Here is an 18789-nt window from a genome sequence, read left to right as displayed (position 1 = left end):
TTACAGGCCCCGGTATGGGGCATTCGATGCCAGTGGCCACCATTTTTAAAGCGTCCATGTCGCATGACGTGTGACATGTTAATAATGGGATACCGGCACCTATATCTGGGCCTGTAACATGGGAATCAGGGGGCCACTGAGGCTGAAATCAAAGCGGTTCAGCTCAGAAGACCCCCTGCTCCCGCACACAATTAATAAAAATTACATTTATGCAGCTTCATTACCATAGCGGCTATCCGCAACGGTAATGAATTATTTTTATTGATATGTGTGTTTTGATATTATTGTACATGAGCAGGGGGGTCTCCTGAGCTGAACTGCATTGGTTTCAGCCTCGGGGACCACCTACTTCATGAGATATAGGCCCTGTTATGGGGTGCTGGTATCCCACTGCAGAATTTAAATCACCCGGTCACGTGATCGGAACATCTCCACACGTAGGAGATACCGGCACCCCATAACGGGGCCTGTATCTCTGGAAGTAGGAGGTCCCCGGACAGAAAACCAAAGCGGTTCTGCTCCGGAGACCCCCTGCTCATCTACACTGGGATTAAAATGTAAATGTTAAAATAATTATTTTCCGGCGAGATTTTCGCAGAGAGAGGCAGATCTCTCTCTGCAGCAGATAGATCTCACCCGATGAGCCCTTCTCGGAGGGCAGGTCCTATCGCCGCCGGCAACTCGCCATTTTTGGAAATGTTGCTCTCACTGATATCCGGGCCTTTCTGCATAACGTGAGAGCAACTCGGCAAAAACAGGGCGAGTTTAAAACCCTGCCGGTATTTGTTTTCACCGCTTACTGCATGATGCCCTTGGCCGTTCCTTTCAAGCTTGCAGCCACAATTCATTGGTCTCCCCAACTGCTCTCCCTGTCACAGTATTGTTTTTTTTCCCCTTCTTCGAATTTATGCATCCCAAAAAGTTTTCTATTAATTTTTGTTTTGCTTGTGTAGCCAGGTCCCCCTTGCCGTATTGACCCCCCCCCCCTCCTGCTGGTGCGCGAGCCACGCGTTACTAGAGTTACGGCCGGTTGCCAGGGACGCGATCGGGCCGTCGTTAAGGCCGCGATCGCGTTGCTGTGGTCCCGTCGGCTCGCGGATTAGGGCGCCGCCATTGTTATGGGCGTTGCGCATGCGCAAGGGCTAGGAGCACCGGGAGAACTGCAGGGAGCGCGCGCATGCGCAGTGGAGGCCCAGAAAGCCCGCGAAGCCCTAGCCTATGAGAGGAGGGCTCTGTAAGAGGACTTCAAGTCCCATGAGCCTCTGGAACGGCCCCATGACGCCAGGGAGCTAATAGAGCTGGAGGAGCTCTGTTGCAACATAGAGATACATTCGCACGCAGCGGCCACGTGAGGCAGTTGGTGACAGGAGCAGCTAGGGGAAGGAGGTAGGGTGCTGGAGTCAGTGACTCCCGGCACTAGGCCAGTACTCTCCCAGGCCCCAGATAGCCCTGAGTCATCCTAGCGGAGTGTGATAAGGACAGGCCCTAGGTTAGGGATCCTGCCCCATTAGCTATTCGCTAGTTAGGAATCCAGCGGACGCTGTGCTTCCCGCCACGAGGCTTGGGCTTAAGCCTGGCCTTTAAGAGAAAACTAGACTATCTTTGCGGAGGCCCAGTACAGATTGACTGCGGCCTGTGGATCTCAACCCAGTTCTCGTCAAGGTACAGACGGCGGGGAGAAGCGGTGATATTATCCACGCTGGAATTCACCCCAACTTCGGAGGACATCCCAGCGATCCCCACCCCGCGGTATAGCAGTACCCGTGGCTGGAGCCCGGGCAGGTAACTCACCACCTCACGTGCACCAACAAGGCCTATCATCAGACATAGTGGCTGCGCAGTCACACACATATACACACACTGGTCTATGAATTGGGAGTGCGAGACTTTGGGGGGGATTCACTGGACTTGGGGGTGGGATCATTGTGTTGGGACGGTAGCGTCCACTGTGACGCATAGGTGGTAGCGTCCGCCATGACGCATAAAGTGTGGACACCCTCCGTGGTGTCCGTTAGTGTTAGCATCGGGGAGACGTTGATTCAGGTTGCCTTTAGAGAGGGACACCTGTTGTTATCGGTTGTAACTGCATGTTTCTAGGCACAGTAGTAAAGATATTCGTTCTTATCCAATCAGTTGTATGTGGTTATTGAGTATTGTCCTGCGAGGAACCCCTCCCCCTCTGGTGGGAGCCATCGCAGGTGGAGGCGCTGCATCATTGTAATTGTATATGCTAGTATATTGCCCCAGGTTCCCGTGGCGGAAGCTCAGCCCTCCTGCGAGCCAATAGGTAATGCACCACACCTATGGTAACACTGATTGTTTCTCCGCACCCACAGTATAATCTGCGATTGGGGGGGGAGGGGGGAAACCCGTTACACTTGTAAATAAAGTTGCTCAGAAATTCAAGGAGAACTCTATTTTGAATGAAGGAGATTAGTTTACCTGCCTGTCAAAGCTTTCTGAGCCCCAGGGCAGAATACTACATTTAGAATAAAATGCAATGAAGTTCAGCTTGCATTATGGAATGATGTCAATAGTTTTTCTTTCTTTAATTAGTTTATGTTTTTGTTTCCATAATGTCTCGTGGAAGGTTATACACTTGCAAATCACATTTCTCAGTATTATAATCACTAAGATACACCATACCAGCTATATTGTTTCCAAAGTATCCTGGGCTGTGCAAGACTAAAACTTGCAAGTTGAGATGTCTTTAACTTAAATTAATGTCAAAACAGTAGATAGTAGGGACACATGTTACAGAGGAAGTTGGAGGCTGTAGTGAGGTGAGTTAAGTTGTAAATATAGTGGCATGTTTATGATATGTTAACACATCTCCATTCTCAGCTTTACAAGTAAGGGAATAAAGACATATAAGATGTTGATCATGTCTTACCAACAAACATGCTAAAGAACTTGTCCTCAATATTTGTGTACTGTATATTTACATACTCATAGACATGCATTTCACAATTGTAACCTTTCTTGATTGTATTAATGCATGCACATGCATCCCTGTGTACTCCAGTCCCAAGGGCATGTATACTTATATTCATTCACTCCACTACAGATTATTCATTCAACCATTTATATCATCATAAACTCATTACTAATATGAAATGGGAAATTCAAAAACAGATTATAATGCATAAATACATGTATACAGTCCTGTTCTGACAATATTTGAATAGCAAGACTACCTATACTGTATATCTCTGATTGGTAATTTATCAACTTTATAACACAGTTTACCATATGTAAACTTTATTGGAATTATCAGACTTATTAAGATTATATTTGACTTGTGCCCACTTAAAAATTGTATTTATTATTTAAATTTGCATTTGATTTTTTTTGTGCAAATTGTGGTCCACTATGTAGTAGAAAAAACAATTGCTGTTGCTAAGATGTACTGTAATGCATAAAATTCTTGAAAAGTTAAACCTATAACTGTATCTATACATCTATACAGTATGTGGCTAAATATGACATCACATTGTCACCCTGAATGCTGCATTAAAGCATGAGTTTTCTTAGCAGCATTTATTCTATTGTTATTTGCTATTGTATCATAAAATGTGGTATTTAGCTGCATTGCTTTGCCTAAAATGGGAAGCTGCCAATTTAAAAGGTAGATTCTACACTTTATGAGAACTATTGGCACAATTTACCTATTTAGATTATATCAATCACGGTTCTATAAAGTGTGATAGCGCTGATCCAGCGCTATGGCATGGAAAACCCAAAGTATATGGAACTTTCCATGTGACTGCGCTGAATTTTTGAGAAATTCCACATTGCTCAGGCATGCCTGAAAATAGACGTAAGTACATATTACAGTGACATTTCACAATTTTTCAGCAGAATGTAGCAAATATTGCAGTAAATTGACATATATAAAGGGCCATGTGATTTTGCAAATTGATGTTTAATGCTTTCCAAAGTTTGACGTTTTCATAAAACATTTGAACACTAAAAAACTGATTTGCAAACTTTAGCAAAAATGTTACAAATCTCAATTAATAACCTATTGAGAAAAGAAGAACAAGTTCCAATATAAGCAGCTTTTAAGCAGTTAAGCAGTATAAGCAGTTAAGTTGTGTTTTAACTCATGAACAGATGGAAGCTGTGCTACCTTGAAGAGCCCAGCAGGCTCAATCAAAATCTTGGATAACTCCTGCCCTGCCTAAAAATTGCTGTGTCTAAATCCTAGAGGCAGATCCTCTAATACAGGGGGGCACAATCTTTTTCACCTGCGTCCCTCTCTCCTCGTGCCCCCCCTCTTACCTTGATTCAGACGTCCTGGTGCCATGACGTCACGTTGTCATGGCAATATGATGTCACATGACCCGTCATTTGACGCAATGTTACCATGGCAATGCGTCACCAGGAGCGTTTGAATCAAGGTAAGTAAGGGTTACAAAGGCCCTGCAGCTCCCCTGGCATTAATTTAAGTGCCTTTGGGAAGCGCGGGGCCTCTGTAACCCCCGCACCCCCCGCACCCCCCGCAGCGCCCCCCACTTTGCGCACTGCTGCTCTAATAGTCTCACTGCCATCTCCATCACTGAAACACTGTAATGTGTACATGAAGATACAACAAATGTTCCCAGCACTCACAGTAATGCAATATAGGCATAAGGATCCGCCAAATGAATTTATTTAAGGTACAAAAGCAGAAGCTAAGTGATAACCGATAATAACTAAATACACCTAGTCAGGGAGAGAGGGAGGGAAGAAGAGGGAAGGAGGGTAAGGAAAAGAGCAGGGGGTAGGTAAAAGGTCCAGGGCACAGGGGGCAACAAACATTTCGGGGTATAAAACCCCTTCTTCAGGCCCATTCCCAGGGGAACCGTACTTCCCTGTACCCTGTGACTAAACTCCCTGTAGAGAGGAATGTCAAACTGATGAGCAGTAAGGTCAAAGTAAATGAACACAGCTACACTCAAAATCAATGCTAAAGTAATAATAGCTGGCAAAGAGGGGCTGTAGTGGAATGTAAAATAAACATAGACTGTTGCGTCGGCAAATGTCATAGCACAATTGGAGTACTATGCAGTGCAGCCCTAATGCAGCAAGCTGTCGCCTATTCAAACCGCCCAACAATTAATCAAGGTAAGAGGGGGGTCATGAGGAGAGGGGAAAAGCTAGCAGGGGGACGCAGGTGAAAAAGATTGTGCAGGTGAAAAAGATTGTGCCCCCCTGTATTAGAGGATCTCTCTCTAGGATTTGGACACAGTAATTTTTAGGCAGGGCGGGAGTTATCCAAGATTTTGATTGAGACTGCTGGGCTCTTCAAGGTAGCACAGCTTCCATCTGTTCATGAGTTAAAACACAACTTAAGACAGCTGCTTATGTTGGAACTTGTTCTTGTTTTCTCAATAGGTTATTATCTGGTTCCTCTGCGGGTAGCGGTCTGGAACTGTCTCATGATTGGTCATTCCCAGGCCTGATGTCACCGCCTCCCACTGTCACTCAAGTACAGCACCTCGGAGGGGGAAAACCCCATATCAATACTGGCAACCTGATTGTACCAGGGTTTACTGCCAGTACAAGTGCAGAATAGTAGCCATCAGGTGACCTGGCTACACTCTCCCTATATTTTTGGGTACCATCCTTGAATGTAATCTGAACATAACAAGAGAACATTTCACATAATGACTTATCACATTCGATATGCATGGTAATATTTCTCGTGAACATAGTACATTACAGCTTACTAGAACATTAGCAGCTTTATTTGACTACAACCATAAAAATGCCTGCCTTACAGAACAAGGGTTCCTTCCAATATGGAGAACCTTATCAATAATAGTGCTCAGGATCTGGTTTTCTTACTAAGGCTCCTGAGTCATCAGTCACAGTAATAGAGAACACCCTCTTGGGGTAACATTCGGATCATACTCTACCGGTCCAAGTACACTGATCTCCCTACTTTCCATACTTTTACTAAGTAGGACACTCTTTCTTCCAATTTATGGAAGGTACTCTTACTATGGGCTCTATGCAGTAAGCGCCGAAAAAGTGCTTTCGGCAAGTGTTCCCTATCGGCATGATTTTGGCGATTTGCCCTCGCAGTATTCAGTAAGGGCCGAATCCATGCCGATCCCTGCCGAATCACTGCGAAAGCAAAACTGCCGATGAGCCTGTGCCGAAACAGGCTGGCTCCTGATAACCTGCCGATAGACCTTTTCTGCCGATAGGTGTTTGCAGCAGAGAGAGACCAGCTGCTCTCTCAGCGCAAACATCGGCAAAATATAAAGTATTTATAAACAACTTTTATTTATAGTGTACATGTGCAGGGGGTCTCCGGAGTTGAACCGCATTGGTTTCAGGTCCGGGGACCCCATGCTTCCCGAGATACAGGCCCCTTTATTAGGTGCCGGTATCCCTCTGCATTTAAAGGTCCCGATCACGTGACCGCGGAATGTAAACAAAGCAGAGGGATACCGGCACCCCCTAAGTGGGCCTTTATCTCGGGAAGCAGTGTGTCCCCGGACCTAAAACCAAAGCGGTTCAGCTTCGGAGTCCCTCTGCACATCTACACTATCAGTAAAACACATATATAAATAAACAATCATTCCTTACCTTTGCGGCTATGTGCTACGGTAACGAAGCAGCATGAATGTATTTTTAATAATAGTGTACTGTGAGCAGGGGGTCCCCTGAGCTGAAACGCGTTGCTTTGTGGACCAGGGACCCCCTGCTTCCCGAGTTACAGGCCCCAGTATGTGTCATCGGGTGGCAGTGTCGCCGCCATCTTTATAGCACCCCATTCGCGCCGTGTCCGCTATAAATATGGCGGCGACACTGTAACCAATGCCCCAAACCGGGGCCTGTAACTCGGGAAGCAGGGGGTCTCTGAGCCACAAATCAATGCAGTTCAGCTCAGGAGCCCCCCTGCTTCCGCACAAATATTATTAAAATACATAAATGCTGCTTCATTACCATAGCGTATAGCCGCTAAGGCAATGAAGGGGTTAAGCCAATCAGAGTAGGGATAGACTTCCCACGCTCTGATTGGCTATTGTACCATGTGAGGACGGCCATGTTTCTTTTCATGACGTCATCTTAAAGGTAATTGAAGCAAAGCCATTCTGATTGGCTGTGCTTTCATTGCCTTTAAGTGACATCATCATTTTTTTTTTCTCGGCCAAAATACATGATTTTCACGGCCCAATCAGGGCCGTGGGAACCATGACGAAAATGTGACGTCATAAGCCTTTAAAAGCCTATGTCGTCTCATTTTGAAGCAAGACGCCGAGGAGGAAGGACCTCCTACAGAAGAAGAAGGCCAGGGCGTGGCCGTAGAAGACAAGAAGACCCCGGAAGAGAGCCGCAGATAGAAGAAAGAAGAATACAGATGAAGATGGATTACAAATAGAAGACCCGTGGATTGTTTTGGATTTTTAGTGTAATGTTTATTATTTTATGGTTTGTTATTTTATGGGTTCCTGTGCCTGGTGGATTGGTTCGAGAGTAAGCTGTTCAACGAGAGTCGGTGAGTGGGTCAAGTAATGGTAAGTTATCTAAAGTAATGTATTTTATTTAACTTGTTCATTTTTTTAAAGCTTTTTTAACATGTGTATTTCTTTATTTTTGGTATATCATTTCTTGCCACTGTATGTATGTATGTATGTCTAGATCGATATATACATACAGGGTAAGAAATTATGTTGTTTTAAAAGCTTGCTTTGCTGTGTTTTAAATTAATTTGGCTATGCTGCTATGCTTAAATGTGTTTATAATGTATTTTAAAATTAGATAGATGTAATTGTTGCTATTGTATGGTGTTCTTTAGGTCAGGGTCAGGCTTGCTTTTCTATATTGTATTATTGTTGGTACTTATATTTTTTTCACAGGATAAATTGTTCTGTTCAACGCTTGAAATAGTTGATTGTTTAATTGTTAGGGATGGAATGTAAATTGTTTAGGGATGTCATTAATGAATGCTAATTGATTTATGTTTACTGGATTTGTTTAAATAGTATACTTGTTTAGAGGTATTAGTATTTTGTTTAGAATGTTATTGTTAACATTCATTTGCAGAATGTATATGGTGCATAGATTGTATGCATCATATATACAATGTAAATGCAATGTTTTGATTGTCATTTGAGGTTTTTGATTGGCATTTGAGGATTTTGATTGTAAGATCAGATAGGATTATTAAAGGAAATTGATTTTATTGTAGTGTGTCTGTATGGAGAAGTGTTATTTGTAGTACAGCATATTTTTGATAACCCTTCTACATTTATTTGTATATTTGTTCATCATGTGTGTGTATATATATATATATATATATATATATATATATATATATATATATATATATATATCTGTATATATATATATAGTTGCATGATGAAGCCACTGTACAAATGAATGGGTGAAGGGTGGGTATCGGGCCAGTGTGGCTTAACCCCTTAATTACCTTTGCGGTTATTATCCGATAAGGTGTTTAAGGGGTTAATTGATATCTGAATGTAATTACAATGTATTGGCTTTGTATTGGCTATGTATTTTGTGGGCAACGAAAGACCAGGATGTTGCTGGCGACGGGGGCTTCTTATTGATGAGGTCAGTAGTACTTTATTTATTTGAATATGCTAGTTAATGTGTTTAATAATGGGCAAATAATCTATTATCCCTATCTGGAAAATAGTTATTTTGCACATTATTGTACTGTAGGTGTTGGGGGGGGTGTATGTATTTTTTACATTCAGTGTTTGTTCTGTGGTTCTGCGTGAGACCTCTGGAGACCACCTGCGGTCTCCTCGGGTATCTCACGGGTATCAGGCTGGTGGTTCCACGGGTGACACCTGCGGGGATGAAGTGGTGGCCTCACATCTGTGGGGGCACCGCAGACCCGTAGTCTGCGGGGATGAAGCGGTGGTCCCACATCCGTGGGGGCACCGCGGACCCATAGGTGCAGGGATGAAGCGGTGGTCCCACATCCGTGGGGGCACCGCGGACCCATAGTGAGCACTCGTGAGTTCCCCAGACCGCCATGGGAAAAACCCAAAGCCCCGCAGACACCTGTGGGTCTGACCCGGGGCTCCCAGACATCCGCGGGCCTACCATGGGGACCCAATTGTGGCCCACGGTGAACCAAGGAGACCACCTGGGGGCCATGGCGCTTGGCGGGACCCACCAACAGCCTCCAGAACCTGTTTGAAATGAGCTGCTGGTACCCTGTAGGTCTGTCAGGTGCCCCGCCAGCCCGCTGGGGACTCGCGTGGGGCTGTATTATGAACCCTGTTTTTAAAAGGATAAACCATGTATTTATTGGGGGGCACAGGGGGTGGGTAATGTATTTAATACATAGAATGATGTTTAATGTGGGGCTGTGTATTGTTTTTATTGTGGGTACTGGGGGTGGGGGGGTATTTTCCCCAACGGTATGGGGTAGGCCTCCCTTGTGGGTAGTGGGTGAGGGTGGTTAGGCCTCACGGGGTGGGGGGGGTTAGTGTGGGAGGATATGTAGGAGTCCCGAGTGGTGGGTGAGGGTGGGTTAACCCCTTAATGATTGTAGCGGTTAATAACCGCTATGGTGATTAAGGGGTTAGGGGACATTACATTGGATGTTTTCATTCTTGTGTCTGTTTTGCAGCAGCGGAGGGGGCATGGGCAGGATGAAGAGGAGGATGGCCTTCATTGTGGCAGCCGGACATGGGTGAGTACTATATGTATTTAATGTATTGATTGGTGTTTATGTATTTAAAATGGGCATATTCATTTGTGGATAATAGTAATTGTGGCTATTACTAAACTGTATGTGTTAAGGGGGGGTATTTCTTTATAAGTATGTATGTGTTTTGACATTAATTTGGGGGACACACATAATTGGTACTGCAGGCCTACGGGTAACACCCGAGTGCCCCCGCCGGCCTACAGTATCATTGATGTGCATATATGTTTATGTTAGAGTTATAGGGGTTGTTGGGGTTATATATATATATATATATATATATATATATATATATATATATATATATATATATATATATATATATATATATATATATATTTTTTTTTTTAATATATATATATATATATATATATATATTTATTTATTTATTTATATTCATTAATTTATTTATTTATTTAGATATATTTATTTATTTATTTAGTGTGGGGCTGCTGTGTGTGATTATTTTTTATTGCGGGTGTGGGTGAAGGGGGTATTAGCCACAACGGTGGTTGTTTAGGGCTTGCGGGTGGGTAGCGGGAGGCCTTAACCCTTCATGACCGTAGCGGTATTAACTGCTACGGTCGTGAAGGGGTTAAGTGCACCCGCAACCCCCCCGCAAGCCCTAAACAAACAACAAAGGCCAAATACCCCCTTCACCCACCCTCGCTACCCACAATAAAGCTGGCACGGTGGGTTAACCCCTTCATTGCCTTAGCGGTTAGCCGCTAAGGTAATGAAGTGGGCTGTACATGCATTTTTCCTGTCTCGGATGCATGCCGGGGTCCTCCGGTGCGGGTATCAGCTCTGGAGACCCCCGGCATCAATCACAGACAGGCCCTTGCCAATGCTTCACCTCCACCAACTTGCCAACTTTAGTTGGCGGGCTGGATTGCCGAAAAGCTCTCCATTCTGGAGTGCCAATCAGCAGCGAAAAGCTGATCGGGGCTACCTGAATTCCACCGAGTTCAAAAAGTGCCGATAAGTGGCTTATCGGCAACCGGCTGCCGATAAGTTTTTATCGGCAACAAAACTTGCCGATAATTCCCACTTATCGGCGCTTACTGAATCGGGAGGGCAAATTTGCAGAAAAAATGGCGATAAACAGCTTATCGGCGCTTACTGCATGAGGCCCTATGTTCTAGAACATAGGCCTTAACGGACTTGATCAGCCATGCTTCCCTATTCTCATCAATCTCCCTCATCAACGGTTCAGGGACATAGGGGTACTCGAACCCATGTGAGTACCTGTACTTTTGTAGAACATGCTGGTCGGCTCAGCTAATTTTAGTTAACCAGTGACGTTCAGCCTGGCCTGGCTGAATCCAGAACATCGGTTTTTGAACCGGGGGTTTGTAATCATTTAAGGCCACTCCCTTGGGCTGTACTATACCCAAACTTATCTCTTGCTCCCTGCGTCTTTTGGCCTCTGCATCCTCCTCGGGGCTGAAATCTCCTACCGCCCACCAATGATCTACCACATCACCCATTTCTAGCAGGAATCTGGTGTGGTCCATGTACGGCACATATCCTCGAAATCTAGGATGCCACCTGGTTAAGACTCCACTAGCACTGCTAACTATGACCCTGTGTGTGATGGTGCATGAGAACCCTGACACATTAGATACTATCAACATTGCTTTTTGACTTCCCCCATATGTAACACTCTCTGCCGCATTATACCCTCTATCATAATCATTTTACCACTATCAATAGTCAGAGGAAGGCTTGAGAGACTTGGCCGCCCTCTTACTCCTCCTTAAAGAATAATAGTCTCGGTCAGCAAGATCTGCCTCACCTGGAGGCACACCACCCTCGGCCACCCTTGTGTGTAGTTTTCTCATCGGAAGTCTTCTTAAGGGTCGTGGAAAAAAGGGGACCGGCAGCGTACGTGGGAATCAACAACCCGGGTCATGGGGTAGGCGACCTTGAAATTAACAGCGTCCTGGTCAGCAGTCTTTGTGGATATATTACCCGGACCCGATTCAAATGTGATGCGGACAACATGCGGTAGTTTGGGCATAGGCCTATGGTCCATTACATATTTTCGGTACTGTGCTAGAAAAGCAGGGGTGGAAACATCCGGCCATAACGGAAGGCTATCTTTTTCAGGGGTCAAAGCTGTATGGGCCGCAGCAGCAGCCGCTTGCTTATGGGCCAAATGTTCCTTCATGGATTGCATAAAAGCAGCTCCTTTCATTGAAGCTATAGCGGTACTCACCGGAGCGGGAATCGTCAATCGGGAGTCATCTGATCCACATCAGTCGAACGGGTTCCTGGCACATGTCCAGATCCCACACTGGAAGGGCGTCGACATCCAGCCGTTGTGTAGGAGTGCTGTCTTTGCCTTTATCAGCTTCCGCTGAATGGATGTCGGCATAAGAAGGTACCTCCATTTGTACCAGAAAATCCCTGGATCAGCTTCTGGACACCTCCACGAGTGGTAGGCTCATCCGCCTTTCAGGTCTTATGGTCGTGTTTACTGTTGCCGGGCTCCTCCGTCTCTCATAGTCACAAGAACTGTTCGGTTCCTCCAGAGCGTTGGTCGTCAGATTCGACAGCGGTTGAAACACCACGGAAGACCGTCTGCTACTTGCACGGGAGGAGGGCAGGGACACCTCCATAAGGGAGAGACACCAGATCATTTCTGTGTCACCAGTGGCAATCAGCAAAGCCGGTCCCGGCTCATACACCTCTGAGAACAAAGATTTTTCCTTACCCCAGGCAGTCACCTTACCCGGGTACTTGTGGGCTGGTCACGATTCTCCGACCATCTCTGGTTCCTCTGCGGGTAGCGGTCTGGAACTGTCTCAGCCTGCTCTATAGACTTTGCTTTAGCAACATCGACCGCCCAAGTAGTGAGGTCGGTCGCATCTTTGTCTGCGAATTCCGTAGGCTGCAGCAGCATGAGCTTCTGGAAACGTGCACCACAGCGGGCACACTGGACTCCCCAGACATGGTCACCACCTGGGAAGTCGCATTTGGGGCAGAGGCATCTGAGTTACCTCTTCCTTTCCACGTTCACCACCAGGAGCCCTCCTGGTAGCCGAAAGTGTGTAAATTCCATCTCGCTTGACATGGTCAGTCTTTTCTGTAAGCACGGACACAAGAGCAACGGGTAGCTCACTCCTGCTCCATAATACCACCACCTCCTCTATTTTTTTACTTTTAAGTTTTGGTGCTGTTAATGATGCATTTGCACTTATTTTGACATTATTTCAATAAAATGTAATGATTACATTTTTTGTTTCAGAATTGAAATGGCACAAGCAGAAAACTTAAAAAAGAAATGTAGACAATATAGTTTGAAATATCTGAAGTATGGATTTATACCCGCACCAACAACCAGAAGCTGCCAATGTGCCTAAAATGTGAAAAGTTATTTTTCTAATGAGGCAATAAAGCCTTCCAGACTGATTGAACATTTGAAGAAGTCACATCCTGACAAGGCATACAAGAACTTCATTTTTGTTTCCAATCAGTTTGTGACAAATTTCTAAATTGGCCAACACTCTTAAGCTTGTTGTGCAATGCTTCACAACAAAACTCTGGTGGTTTGAGTGCATCATAAAACATTTCATTGTTGATTGCTAGGTCTGGAAAGCCACATACAATTGGTGAAGAACTCATCTTACCAGCAGTTAGTGAGGTTCTGAGTACTGTTTTGCATAAGTCACCACAAAATATAATTAAGACAATTCCTCTCGGCAACAATTCAGTACAAAGACGCTTAAATGAAATGGCTGAGAATGTGGAAGATAAACTAAGGACAACAGAATTTTCATTACAGCTGGATGAGTCAACTATTCCAGGCAATGAATCTTTGATTCTCTCTTATGTGAGCTTTATAAAAGATGAAAGTTTGGCTCAAGAGTTGTTATTTGCAAGGCAACAAAAAATAGATTCTAAAGTAGAGTCAATATTTTGTGTTGTTGAGCAGTTCATCAAAGAAAAGGAAATTCTGCTTACTAACATACTTGCTTGTGCAACTGATTAAGCACCAACAATGACTGGTCACTACCATGGGTGTGTTGCTTACTTGAAAAAAGCAGTGCCAAATATCTTTAGCATTCACTGTGTCATTCATCGCCAACATCTAGTTGCATAAAACCTCAGTGATCACCGCAACAGGTAATTAAACACTGTAATTACTGCAGTGAATAAAATTAAAGCCCATGCTCTCAATGATCGACTATTCCAGGATCTCTGTGTTGAGAATGGTGAAGATTTTGAACACTTGCTTCTTCATACAGAAATTCATTGGCTATCAAAAGGCAACTGTGTGAGATGCTTTACGACCTTTTTGACACTGTTGTGGAGATTTTTGAAAGCACAAATTCTTTTATCAGTGATGAACTCAAAGAGATCAGACAGAAAAAGTGTGGGCTATACAGCGCCCCAATTGATATATACAAAAGTAATTAACCCATGAACAATGATAATAGGATATAGACTGGAAGTCCACATGAATCAAAATAAATATACAACAAGAACTTGTATCAAGGATATAAGTGTAATGGAGTCTGCTGCTTTCAGAGTGGATGACTCATCATCTCAAGGAACAAAGAAAAATGTAGAAAAAACAAGAGCATGACTCATAGTGTAGTATAAAAGTATAATACTAAAAAATGGTGAATGGTAAGTATCACACTTACAAGAATAAAGATCTTTTAGGCATATCATGTAACTTTAACATAGGTTACCACAACGATCCATACAGTATGCAGATCGGGAAGATTGTGTCATCACGTCATCAGCCTTGGCATCTGGATTTTGCTGGACACTTTGGAGAGGGCTCTTCAAGTCCAATGGTGCTGCAGTGTAATACGGCCGCGATCTCCAGTGTCCAGCATCACGGATCCTTAAGGGAGGTATTGGCGCCCCTAGTTATCCTCTTGCAGGGAAAAATCAGCTGTGAGCTGCAGTGAACGGCGACCAGTGATGTCACCGAAGCATCGCAAGTGCAACAAAGCGGTTAGATGTCGGGAAGCCTCAGAGTCACTCCAAGATAGGAGTGAATATGACAAAGAGGCCCATAGGCTACTCCTATATCCTGTATTCTATATGAAACTTAGACATGACTCCACTAATCAATACATTGAAGAATTGAAGAAACTTTTAAATGACGCATTATCGAAATCTTTCCATACTAAAGCTGAATAAGCCTTTCTATTTGCTAAAAATCCAAGGATACCAATATTTTATCATCTCCACAAGATACATAAATCCATAATTAATCAACCAGGAGACCCATCATTTCTGGGATACAATCTCTAACCTCTAATCTCTCCCAATATGTGGACTTTTTCTTGCAAAAATATGTTGTTTCTCTCCCCTCATACCTCAAAGACTCTACGGCAGTCTTAAACCTTTTTAAGAATTTTGAATGGAAAGACAACTACAGATGGGAAATGTACAATGTATTTATGTGTCTTTATTTATATAGTGCCATTAGTGTACATGGCGCTTCACAGTAGTAATACCCGTGACAATCATAAAAATAACAAATAATACAAATAACAGATCATGGGAATAAGTGCTTAAGTCATAAAAGTAACATTTCGGAAGAGGAGTACCTGCACAGTGGAGCTTACAATCTAATTTGTGGGAAGAACGTACAAAGACAGTAGGAGGGTATTCAGGTATGTGCTTCTGCAGGGGGCCAAGCTTTATGTATCGTGTATAGTATTAGCCACGGTGCTACTCATATGCTTCTTTAAGCAAGTGTGTCTTAAGGTGGGTCTTAAAGGTGGATAGAGAGGGTGCTAGTCGGGTATTGAGTGGAAGGGCATTCCAGAGGTGCGGGGCAGTCAGTGAGAAAGGTTTAAGGTGGGAAACGCTTTTTATACAAAGGGGGTAGAGAGAAGACATCCTTGAGCAGAAGGCAAGAGTCGGGATAGTGCATAGTGAGAAATTAGGGCTGAGATGTAGGTAGGAGCAGAAGTGTGTAATGCTTTAAAAGTGAGGAGGAGAATTGAGTGTGAGATGCGAGATTTGATAGGAAGCCAGGTGAGTGATTTCAGCAGGGGAGACGCTGAGACAGAGTTAGGAAAGAGTATAGTGATTCTCGCAGCAGCGGTTAGGATAGATTGTATGGGAGACAGGTGGGAGTAAGGAAGGTCGGACAGCAGGAGGTTACAATAATCAAGACGGGAGAGAATGAGGGCCTGAGTCGAAGTTTTAGCAGTCCAGTAACAGAGAAAAGGGCGTATCTTTGTGATATTGCGGAGGAAAAAGCGACAGATTTTATATACGTTTTGAATGTGAGGGGCGAATGTGAGAGAGGAGTTGAGTGTGCCCCTAGGCAGCATGCTTAGGCTACTGGGTGAATGATGGTACTTCCAACAGTAATGTGGAAGGAGGTAGTAGGGCCAAGTTTGGGAGGAAGCACAAGGAGCTCTGTTTTACAAGCCCTATATACCCACATCCAACACGACCAAGGAGTAGTCTATAAAATAAATTCTTTACAGTGATCAATTAATACACCCACTGAACTGTGAGTTCATTGTTAATTCAATACAATTTATCCTTACTCATAATTATTTTCTTTTCATTTCTCAATTTTATCTCTAAAACAGTGACAGAGCTATGGGGACACGCTTTGCCCTTAGCTATGCCAATCTTTACATGGGAACAACAATATATTTGGTTAAATATCCATTTTGCAAGTAACGTAATTTTATGGCGGCGATATATAGATAACATACTAGTTGTCTGGGAGGGAGATACCGATATTGTAGACATTTTCTTAAAGTACCTGAATAGTAACACTATGAATCTAACATTTACCTCAAATAATGATTTATTGTGTATTGATGTTTTTAGATCTATAACTAGAAGCTAAACCCAGGAACATAGTTAAATTAGGACCTTTTCAAAAAGGTAGATACTAACAGTCTACTTCTGGCTACATGTAACCATAAAAAGACCTGGATTAACAACATTACTCTTGGCCTGTTCATGTGCATTAAAGTAAATTGTAGTACAGTGACAGACTTTGAGACACAGTCTCGTTTCCTGTTTGATACATTTTTGGAAAGAGGTTATCATATTAATAAATTGAATTAAGCATTATCAAAAGTTAATAATATGGATAGGAATTTTTGCTAGCAGTGACTATGAGGCTTCCTGACGTCTAATCACTTCGTTGCTCTTGTGACGCTTCAGTGATGTCACTGGTTGCTGTTCACTGCGGCTTACAGCTGATTTTGCCCTGCAATAGGATCACCACTACTACACCGGCAATACCTCACCTCAGGATCTATGAAGCTGGACGCTGGAGATTGCCACTGTATTACACCACAGCACCATTGAAGTTGAGGAGCCCTCTACAAAGTGTCCAGCAACGACCGGACACCAAGGCTTACGATTCTGATGACACAGTTTTCCCGGAGTGAATATGGATCCATTGCTGTATCCCATGTTAAAGTTACATGATATGCCTAAAATATCTTTATTCTTGTACGTGTGATACTTACTGCTTACCATTTTTTATATTATACTTTTATACTACACTATGAGACTTGCACTTGTTTTTTCTGCATTTTTCAAAGAGATCAAGCATTCCATTTCATATTTATCAGAACTATTGGCAAAGTTCAATTAAATGAATTTGCAGTTGCAAGGAAATGAGGTCAATCTTATTAAGGCCAAATCTGTTGTATCTATTGTACATTTATTTCAAAGTTAACTCTATTCAAGCGCAATAGAGGCCTTCGTGAGCTATATCAATTTTCGAGCCTGTCTGAGCTAGAAGAGAAAGGTTATTTGCAAGTTTTTTTGTGACCATTTGAACATGCTGGATGAAGATATGTCTGAGCAATTTGAGGATCATCTTTTGTTGGAAATTCCAGACTTGATGATAAATCCATTTTCAGATACTGAGGAAGTTGGGGTAACAGAGAAAGAACTAATTGAGCTACAAAATAACATTGTTCTGAAGCCAAAGTTTAAGAAATCGAACCAAGAGTTTTGGATACAGAAGAACATTTCTGATCGCTTTCCTGCACTATGGTAAGTTGTTAAGAAGCTCCTTGTTGCATTTCCAACATCATATTTTGTGCAATGTGGTTTTAGTGTGGACATCCAACTTCTCTCCAAGCAAAGAAATCGACTCAGATTACTAAACATGGTGATTTAAGACTCCTGCTAAGTGACTTTAATTAAACTAAAAGTTTTGGGGGGGATTTTTAATGTGTGCAATTAAGTTCTTGCACATTATTGTACACCTATACCTAATACAGTCAATATTATATACCATATTAGGCCAGACAGACATACTGTATCCTAAATTTACTTTAATCAGTAAAAAAACATATTAACGTTTATTACATGAACATGACACATTATCAGATCACACCACGTGGTTTGTTTAAGATATGTTTATGATTCTTAACATACAGATGTAACAAGGCATATTGTTCTCGGTGCCACAATTTTGACTGCTCCTGTGCGGCTGCAGTTCTCGGCACGAGAGCACTAAACTGTCAAGGAGGATTAGCTCCGCAGGTTCCATGCTTCTGAATGTTACTCCACAGCATTAATCCTTTTGGGCTATCTTCAAGAAGAGAATATCGGTACTCACTTTTTAGATGAACTGCATATCCATCCCTCCATCTGCAGCCTACTCCCCATCTGCATTTGTCTCCTTACATTGCTGAAGGAAAGATGCAGGGCTGTATTTCCTGGCCAACACCCTGGATGATGTAGATGCCCTTATATGGGTCTCTACATCATGTCAGGGCTATATGGCCATATTTGCTCATCCACATCATCAAAGGGTCTGGACAGTGTTACATGCCATGTCCAGCCCACTTGATGATATAGATGACCTAATATAGCCATATATTGCCTCCCCCATAAGATAGAGACCCATATAAGGGCATCTACATCATCCAGGGGTTTGGAAAGGAAATACAGCCCTGCATCTTACTTTCAGTCCTGCCGGGAGATGGCAGCAGACACGGACACGGCTGCAGACTTTGACAGGGTCAGCTGCGCAGCTCATCTAAAAGATGACTACCGATATTCTCTCCCAGCAGATGGTCCATCCATTGGAGGATTAATGCTACAGGGGTCCCATTCAAAGGTATGGACCCCGGCAG

At 43.4% G+C, this 18789-nt stretch overlaps 1 pseudogene; it reads left to right on the top strand.

Moving 5' to 3' along the window:
- The first annotated feature begins 12591 nt into the window (after nt 1-12591).
- Nucleotides 12592-17851, top strand: LOC142488114 (zinc finger MYM-type protein 6-like; annotated as a pseudogene).
- The last annotated feature ends 938 nt before the right edge of the window (nt 17852-18789 follow it).

This window comes from Ascaphus truei, chromosome 2 (assembly GCF_040206685.1).
Source record: "Ascaphus truei isolate aAscTru1 chromosome 2, aAscTru1.hap1, whole genome shotgun sequence".
Lineage (NCBI taxonomy): Eukaryota > Metazoa > Chordata > Amphibia > Anura > Ascaphidae > Ascaphus > Ascaphus truei.
This window is presented reverse-complemented; position numbering and strand designations above follow the sequence as displayed.